The 8819-nt window shown below is 34.2% G+C and overlaps 1 protein-coding gene across 1 annotated transcript in view; it reads right to left on the bottom strand.

The window, feature by feature from the left end:
• LOC108693773 (alpha-mannosidase 2) overlaps positions 1–8819 on the bottom strand; it is a 194600-nt gene that overhangs the window by 129689 nt on the left and 56092 nt on the right. The gene's annotated exons all lie outside the window — the stretch shown is intronic.

Genomic DNA, 8819 nt, shown 5'->3' on the forward strand with positions numbered 1-8819 from the left:
CAGGACACTAAACAAGCTGATTCTGTAAGTTTCAGAAAAAAATGAATTTTTTCGGAGAACGTCCTTAAAGCTTCTCTACGAATGATTGATGACGTGTACATTATAACTGTTTCATTCAGTTTCATTCATTTCTTATATTCGATGAAACAGTCAACAATAATGTACACGTAAAAGAACAATATCGTTCTTTAGCATAATATTTTGCTGAAGTATCTAGAAATTCAGCTAGATACAGATCTGAAAATAATTTTGTTGGATCGTCAAAATAATTATGTATTTAGGATTATCTTAAACATCATGAGCAATATTGATAAAAGTTTTGATTATTTATTCTAACAGCCAGTACGTCTTATACATTATTTACTTAATTTTTACACTCAAAGAAAGAAAAACATATTACTCTAAATTTTTGGGAGTGAAATTTCACTCTAAGAAAAATTGCGCCAATCCAGCAAGAATGAATTTCAGTTCACTCCTTCAGGAAGTGAATTACCTAAAAGGTTTTTACTTTAATTATTAATATCTCGCTTCGCGAGGCAGAATGACGCTTTTCTCTCTAATATTCGGCCGTTTTGTGTAAAATCACGTCAAATAAGCATAATTTCGTCAAGATTGTAGGAGGGCTAAACTTAACATTTATTATATCTTCTTTCCTTTCTGAAAGTGAAATTATTCATTCTTCACAGAGATTAAAAATTGACTATCATTTGGAATGATTGTTCACTCTCGAAGAATGATTCTTCACTCTCTAAGAGTGAAAATTTCATCCCTGCCAAACTGGCACAACTATCATACATTCTTCGAAATTTCATTCCCAAAAATTTAGAGAGATAATAACAATAACTATAAAGGTGACAATTATACAAGTTTTTATATATAGAATTAATTTATATAATTAAATAAATAATACATTAGTTTATTTAATTGTATAAATTAATTGAATATTGCAATTATAAATTTTATAATTGCAATAATTATAAAATAGTTTATTCAATTATATATATACAATTTAATTTTACACATAAAATTTGTATAGCTATCATTTTTATAGTTAATACCATTATGTCTTTTTTTCTGAGATAAATACTTGAGCAAAATTGTTTTTTTCTGTTTACAAGTGCGATATTTTTTCATATAAGTGTAATGTTCATATGTTAACAGTATCTAAAGCGCGTAACGTTACAATGTTTAACAGCTGAAAGGCTTAATAACTCCTCGCGTACGTACGAGTGCCAAGTGCGTAAGAACCTATTACAGAAAGCACCGGTTACGCAATCGCGTATCTGTCTAAACGACCGCAGAGAACAAAACAGTCAGCTGGTCGACCATTCATGCCGCGCGAATACATCCGCCATATGCATATATGTCAAACGAGATGTCAACGGCCGAACTTCCGCGTTATTTCCGTCGTCAAGACAATGTCTTCGCGAAAAACAAGCTTTTTACATTACGATAACACGGCAATTGCAATAAGATAATCATTAATAAACGTTTACACTTTACTGAAAGAAAAATTTTTGGTATTTGTAACTGTTATTACATGTTATTACATAATTATAAACATTACTCATGTTATAATGTTAATAATAATAACTACATATAGTTTTATTAAAAAATATATGAGAGGATGGATCAGAATAAAGACTTAATTACAAAATTTGGTTTTAATAAAAATTAAAATAATTTGCTACTTTTTTATTATACACAAATGTACAATATCAAATAAATTTATGTAATTTATTAATGTGTTAAAAAGTTACATGTTACAATACTTCTCTATTACGATCAATATTACATAAAAAAGTTAATATTCAGAAAAAGAGTTTAGGTAAAATTGTGCCTTTATTCCATCCATCTTCTTATATATGTAGTTGGTAACCGAAAATGACTATATTTTATAGTCATTATTATTATAAAAATGGTTGCAGTTACTATAATTTAATTGTATTGGAAGTACAAATTAGTTCGAGTCGTCTTTTTGTGTTCAAAAATCTATTTATTTCAAAACAAAATGAATGAACAGATCAATTAAAGTATTGTCCATCGCTGCCTACTATTTTTTCCCATCTCTCAGGCAATTTTCGAATTCCATCTCGAAAAAATGACTCGTCTTTGGAGGCGATCCAATTTTGGAGCCAATTTTCGATTTCTGCGAAAGAAGTGACCGGTGACTTGCCAAATCGGTGCTGCATCCTTCGGAACAACCAGTAATCAGAAGAAGCAATGTCCGGAGAATACGGCGGGTGCGGTAAAACATCCCATTTGAGCGTTTCCAAATATTTTTTTACGACTTTAGCGACATGAGGCCGAGCGTTGTCATGAAGAAGAATAACTTTATCATGTCTCGTATTCTGGCCGTTTTTTTCGCAATGCACGGCTCAAATGAATCAATTATAGTCGATACCGATCGCCCATAATAGAATCGCCAGGTTTCAGCAGCTCATAGTAAACAAGACCCTTTTGGTCCCATCAGATACAGAGCATGATCTTCGAACCATGAATGTTCGGTCGTGGTGTTGATGTTGAGATCGATGGCAACGATTGATCGGACTTACGTAGTATTTTTTCTTCTTGGTTGTCGTAGAATATCCACTTCTCATCTCCAGTTACGATCCGATGCAAAAAACCTTTTCTCTGTTGTCTTTGAATCAGCTGTTCGCAAGTGAAAAATCGCCTTTCAACGTCTCTCGGTTTCAGTTCATAAGGCATCCAATTTCCTTGTTTTTGATTCATTCCTATGGCTCTCAATCGTACAGAAACGGCTTATTGAGTTATCCCCAATGATTCTGCAAGCTCCTCTTGTATTCGACTCTGATTTTCTTCAAGTAATGCCTCTAATTCTTTGTCTTCGAACTTTTTGGCTGACCAGAGCGAGGCTTGTCTTCAACGCTGAAATCTCCATCCTCGAAATCATTCCCTACATGATTTATCAGTTGGAGCAGTGTCACCATAAACTTCGACCATAAATTTCGACAAGCATTCGATGGGTTTCAGCCTTTTTTTCCAATTAAAGCAGAAAATCAAAACCTCCCGCAAATGCTGCTTGGTTAACACAAAATTCGACATTTCAAACACATAATAAAATCAAGGTTTATATGAAAGCGATATAAACTGAATATTATTAGCAGATGTTTAACCTCTCTAACCGCCAAAATCAGCTGTCACTATTCACAATAGCTGGAGCCATCTTTAGGGAAACGGACCGAATTAATTTGTACTCCCAATAATTATAATAACAGAAATAATCATAATTATAATATATATAATATATATAATACTAATATATAATTATAATCAAGTACCAAATCATTTTTATGCACAAAACATTCTTATTCAATAAGATTCGAAATTTGGAACTATATATATTTGATAAAGATTGTACGATGCATTCGCGTTTACGTTAAATTATAATCATATTAGACATGTTAGACATTTAAGAACCGTATTCATATTCATATGCAATTCGTGATTCAGTGGAAGGTTTGTTAAGTATTCAATCTACTGTATATTCAAGTAAGACTTCGAATAAACTTTGAGTGAAAGCGGAAATCTGAGCTCGTACAGAGAGTTCGTGCTCTAGGAAAATCGCGAAACTCGATTGTAGTTTGAACGGGAGAAGAATCGATTGTCAGGAGAGTTCGCTAAAATTTCAATGGAAATCGAAAGAAGTCGGTGTTATTCGCAAAAACATTGCTGCATCGGGAGGTTAGCGATATTTTCTAAAAGAAGCTCTCGAGTAAACAGGAACGTTAGAAAAATGACTAGACCGTCCGTTGGTCCCCGCGTGTATAGCTCAAGTTTCACGACGAGAGACTACAAGAATATAATTATATATTTATCCTGTTCGGCGAAACTTCGAATTAAAACTTTGAATTTAAAACTTCAAATTAAAACTTCATTTAAAAATCTCCAATTAAAACTTCAAATTAAATCTGACAGGCACGAAGAGAGGAAAACACACGATCACCGTGGTTTTCTGTTTCTTTACCGAGTAATAACTTGCGCGGCTAACTATCGCAATCAGTAGGTTTAGTAGAGTAGAGAACCCGCGGAGTTGACTCGCGATTCATATATGGAGGGAACACGATGTTTCCGACGAGCTCCCGTGACCCACTGTATGTGTATCATTTCTACAGGCAGTCATTCATGTCGGTCGAGAACGCGCGCAACGTTAATCCGGCGCAGAGAACCGGGGACGTAAATGGCGTCAACGGGTGGTCGAGTTTCTACGTTATTTCGGTCGTTACTCCGCCATGCGAGTGCAGTAACGTCACCAACGACTGTTTGCACGACGCTACCCCAACTGTGGTTCCAAAGCCGCAAAATTCACGAAGGAATTGGGTTGACTCGACCGAAGTTAAACCGCGCACGCGTCGACTCGTTCCCGAATTAATAATGATAGCAAGTTAAATTAAGGTAAAGTTAATATTACGCTCGGAAGAGAGGAAATTGGATCGAGAAGGTAAGATCGACATATCCTCGCGAATCGATAGTTTTAATGAATCAAGTGCCTACGTCCTTGAAGAACTTGCTGAAGAACTCTGGAACTCCACGAACTTTGAGAATGTCTATTAGGTCTTGGAAGGATTACATCGAAAGTACGAAAGGGATAAGATGACAAATGTGAGGTTGACGTATAGAGCTGATTATTTTCCAAATGATTTTATACATAAAATTTATCATAAAAAGTAAATGTAAAGTCTCTCCCTTTCTCTTTTAACTAATTTTATACAATATAGTGGAGAGAAATATTATTTAAAATTAATTTCTCTATGAAAAGCTTCACTAAAAAAGCGTCACTAAAAAATTTAGAAATTATTTAATAATATTTTCGAGTTGCTTATGATATTACGTGCTTTTCTCTTTATGCAGTAATCCATGAATATATAAAAATTGTATTTTACGGGTAAAATCTTTTTAAAAAATTATTTTCTCGTTGCAATCGCTCTCACGACCAGTCAACCAGTAAAAAAACAGTGTAATTTGCAAAAAACGTAACCCGATATATTATAAATGCTATTGTAAATGTAGTACAGTCGGTTCAACTAGCTTTATTTCTCGAATTCTACGTCACGCAGAGAACACAGGGGCTGTAGCATAATCGTCTTATACGCTACACGATTCCCACGGGCGTCGCTTTGAAGCGTAAACGATCGAAAAAAACGTTGAAAAAGACAACATCTAGCCGCGAACAAAGCCGAGTGCGCACCGCACAGTATCTTTCCTCTCACCCGAACCTTAGCCGATGCAAATGCACGTGCTGCCATCTTTTTTTTTTACAACGTGCGCGCGTGGTGCACCTCCGCGAGCACGAGTTGCATCGTCTGGGCAAGTTAATTTTCAACCTACATCGATACACACTGTAGCCCCGGATCCTTTGATGCACTTTGATCCTTGACGCTGAAATATCGCTGTGCAAAAAAGGTGGATGGAACAGCAGTTTATCGATCGGGCGACAAGGTTAATGTATCGCTGCTCTACACCCGTGTGTACCCAGCAAAATATTTATGACATTCATTTTCGAGAAAGGAGCACGAATGCGCTTGTTACGTATATATATATATATATATATATATATGCAGAAGAGTGTACGCTTGCACACGGATATGCGCGTATAATTGAAAATACGCTGTTACGAATTCCCTTTAAACCAAATACCCTCGATCGCGTTTGCTGTTTTTTTGTTTCCCGCGACGTTCCCGTTGTTATCGAACGCGATAAACGCCGGTATCATTCGCAAACAGCTAAAATTAATTATTGGGAGGCACAGGGAATTATAAACAATCTGATTTATCCTCTCGTCATTATTGCGTTTGATCGCGTTATTGATTTCACGTCAATATCTCGTTTCCTAAAACGTTTCTGCAAATGTTGTAGCGTTACATTGTTTTACCTCCTTTCGGAATTAATTTCATTTTATTCGATCAAAAATTACAATCAACAAACACAATATACATTTTTATGTATATATTTATTGTATATTTATTGTATATTTATTGTATATTTATTGTATATTTTTTATACAATATTTATATACAATAATATTTATTGTATATTTCTTACTTTATTCATATTTTTTGAAAAATCGTATTCATTATTGCTTAAAATTCACACCAAAATTTTATTAATCATAATAATCAAAGCGGATTATTTGTGTTAAACATTTTTTTTTGGTCCATTTTCACTTATTATTATTCATATTTATTATCTTTCAATTTGAGCCAACACTGGTTATTCGTGTATGTATTTTATACCATTTATTCAAAGTAAATATTATAATGTATACGTTTCTTTCATTTGCTATCAAATAGTTATGTCATGTCTAATAATTCTTAATTTTATTTCATGTAAGTGAACTATAGTTGATTTTAATTATTATTTATAATTAACTTTTTAATTTATTCATAATTGTTACACAGTAAACATGGAACATGTACAACAAACCTTATAGAAACAGTTCAATCTTGACAGTCATGTAAATTTATTTTATCATATTTTTTGCGGATAACTTCATATTAGCAATTAAAAATATTTTTTAACTCCTTTTGATCGGTTCAAAACAAAAAAAATCTCTTTCTTTTTTAATAAACTTAATAATTTGATGACCAAGATTAACTCGAATATCACTACCACAATTTTATACGTTAATAATTTTTTTTATACGTATGCGCTTCATTATGTAATTTTGTAATTAATAGTTTAAGTAAATTTTTTTGTACTGAAGAGGATCTTGACCGTAGGTCGAAACGTATACGTTATAATATTTACTTTGAATAAATGGTATAAAATAACACACGAATAATCAATATTGGCTCAAATTGGCATTTTATTTATTATTTTTTAGATTTATCTTTAGAGCCTATTGATTATCTCGTTATTATCTTTCATCGCAACTTATTTTAATAAATATACTTGAAAAAAAATTTCGAATCGAACACAGTAAAATAATATATGCGAAAATTACAGAATAGAGCTGTACCAGCGTCCGAAGATGAGTGGTTTACGAGACCGAGGCATCTGGCTACCAATCACTACAGCCATTTGGCAACACATGCGTCCGGACAAGATCACGCTAACCAGTACACGGGAAGGGTTCGGAGGTTTAACGTGGTCGGAAGATTGTCCGGCCCTCGAGAAATCACAGCGGAGACAGGATGAAGCCAAAGAGCGCTGCAATTGAGGAGGGTAGTTAAGACCTGATTTATTTGGCAATTTGGCGCGAGTTCCCGTAACCGTGGCTTTTCGGAAAGTTAGTGAATTCTTTCGGGTCACTTCTCAACTGGGACAGCCGCCAGACTATCGCGTTTCATCCGCTTATGGCACTTGTTGTCGCGAGCAGGAAAGAATTGTCGAATTGAAATCACGATCGACGCACAAGACATTCTATTCGTCTAATCTCTATATTATCTCTAAAAAAAAAGTTAAAAAATAGAACTGCATGGAAAGATGAATGAGTTTTTTTTATTTTAATGATCCAATAAAATGCTTTTATCTATCTAATTAAATTTTTAGATATTTCAGCAAAAATCGTGTAAAAGAAATTATCTCCAAAAGTTAAATAGGAAAAATTCTTGTAATATAAAGAATAATATAAATAGAGTCCGAAAGATCATCAACCGCTTTATCCTTTCTTTCCCTTTTTCCTTTGTCTTTTCTAGCATATTGCTTTTCGCAACAGTGAAATACGATGTAATGCACACCCGACCAATGCGATCGTTTCTCTCGTGACAAAAGGTTATTAAATGTCACGGGATTTTCCTACGTTCGGAAAACTCGGGCGGGCAAGTAAACTACTCGCGAATCTTGTTATATATCACGGATTGGAAATGGGTTGACCTAGAGAGAAGAAATTGTCAGTATGGGAATAGAGAGACCCATGCGAATATGTCGATGCATATTTCACGCGATCTTTAATTTTGCGGATATTTTATACGCCCATACAAATCTCTATCCTTAAAGGGGAGAGAAACTTCTCCAGGCAATTCCATCACTGATGTGCTTAGCGCTGAAAAACTTCTGAAATGGTAATCTTTGATTACAATTTCGCGTTTTAGCGAGAGATCATCTTTTATGTCCGGAAAGTTAAAGTTAAACGAGTCAACATTATGCAAATAAAAGCGAGAACTTTTTCACAGAGGGCAGAGATTCCTCTATGAAGAAAGATACGGCACAGCGATATAACGAAAGTGAGAACGCACATTTGCAAGCAAGTCTTTTGCATGGCTTTTTAAAAATTAATTTATCGAGTTTCATCGACAAAAAAAAAACGTAATATTTTCATATAACATTCGTAAGGAATTGCTGAACCAACGATTCGCAGTAGAGAAACTGAGCCAAAAAAGCTAACGAAAGAAGAAACGGTGCGACGGATCAAAATCTCGTGGTACTTGGAACGATGCCACGTATTATCGATGATCGAGAGATCAGGCCAACGAAAAGGGCAGAGCTGAGCGTGTCGGCTGGGTCTTCGGATCGCGGTCATAAATCGTTGGGCAAAAAATTCGCTGAGACGAACGATGCCGAAAAACGCCGACCGTGAAAGGGCGATCGCGCGAGAAATAATAATTCGGCAAAATGGAATTGCTATTAAACGCAGTTACAACAGTTTTTCATGGATTTATGGTTTAGGTGAGGCAAACATCGAATATTTTTCTCTCTAGAATCAGCATTGTAGCAAATTATAAATTTGATCGATATATAAAAATAACATCAGCAAATCAACTTAAGAATTTATTTTATTAAAGATATATTAAATGTATAATTTCTACAAAAAATAACTAGAAATTTGTATTTTTTTATTAAAAAATGAGTATTATATA

The sequence above is a fragment of the Atta colombica genome, unplaced genomic scaffold, assembly GCF_001594045.1.
Source record: "Atta colombica isolate Treedump-2 unplaced genomic scaffold, Acol1.0 scaffold11, whole genome shotgun sequence".
In the NCBI taxonomy this organism is placed as follows: Eukaryota; Metazoa; Arthropoda; class Insecta; order Hymenoptera; family Formicidae; genus Atta; species Atta colombica.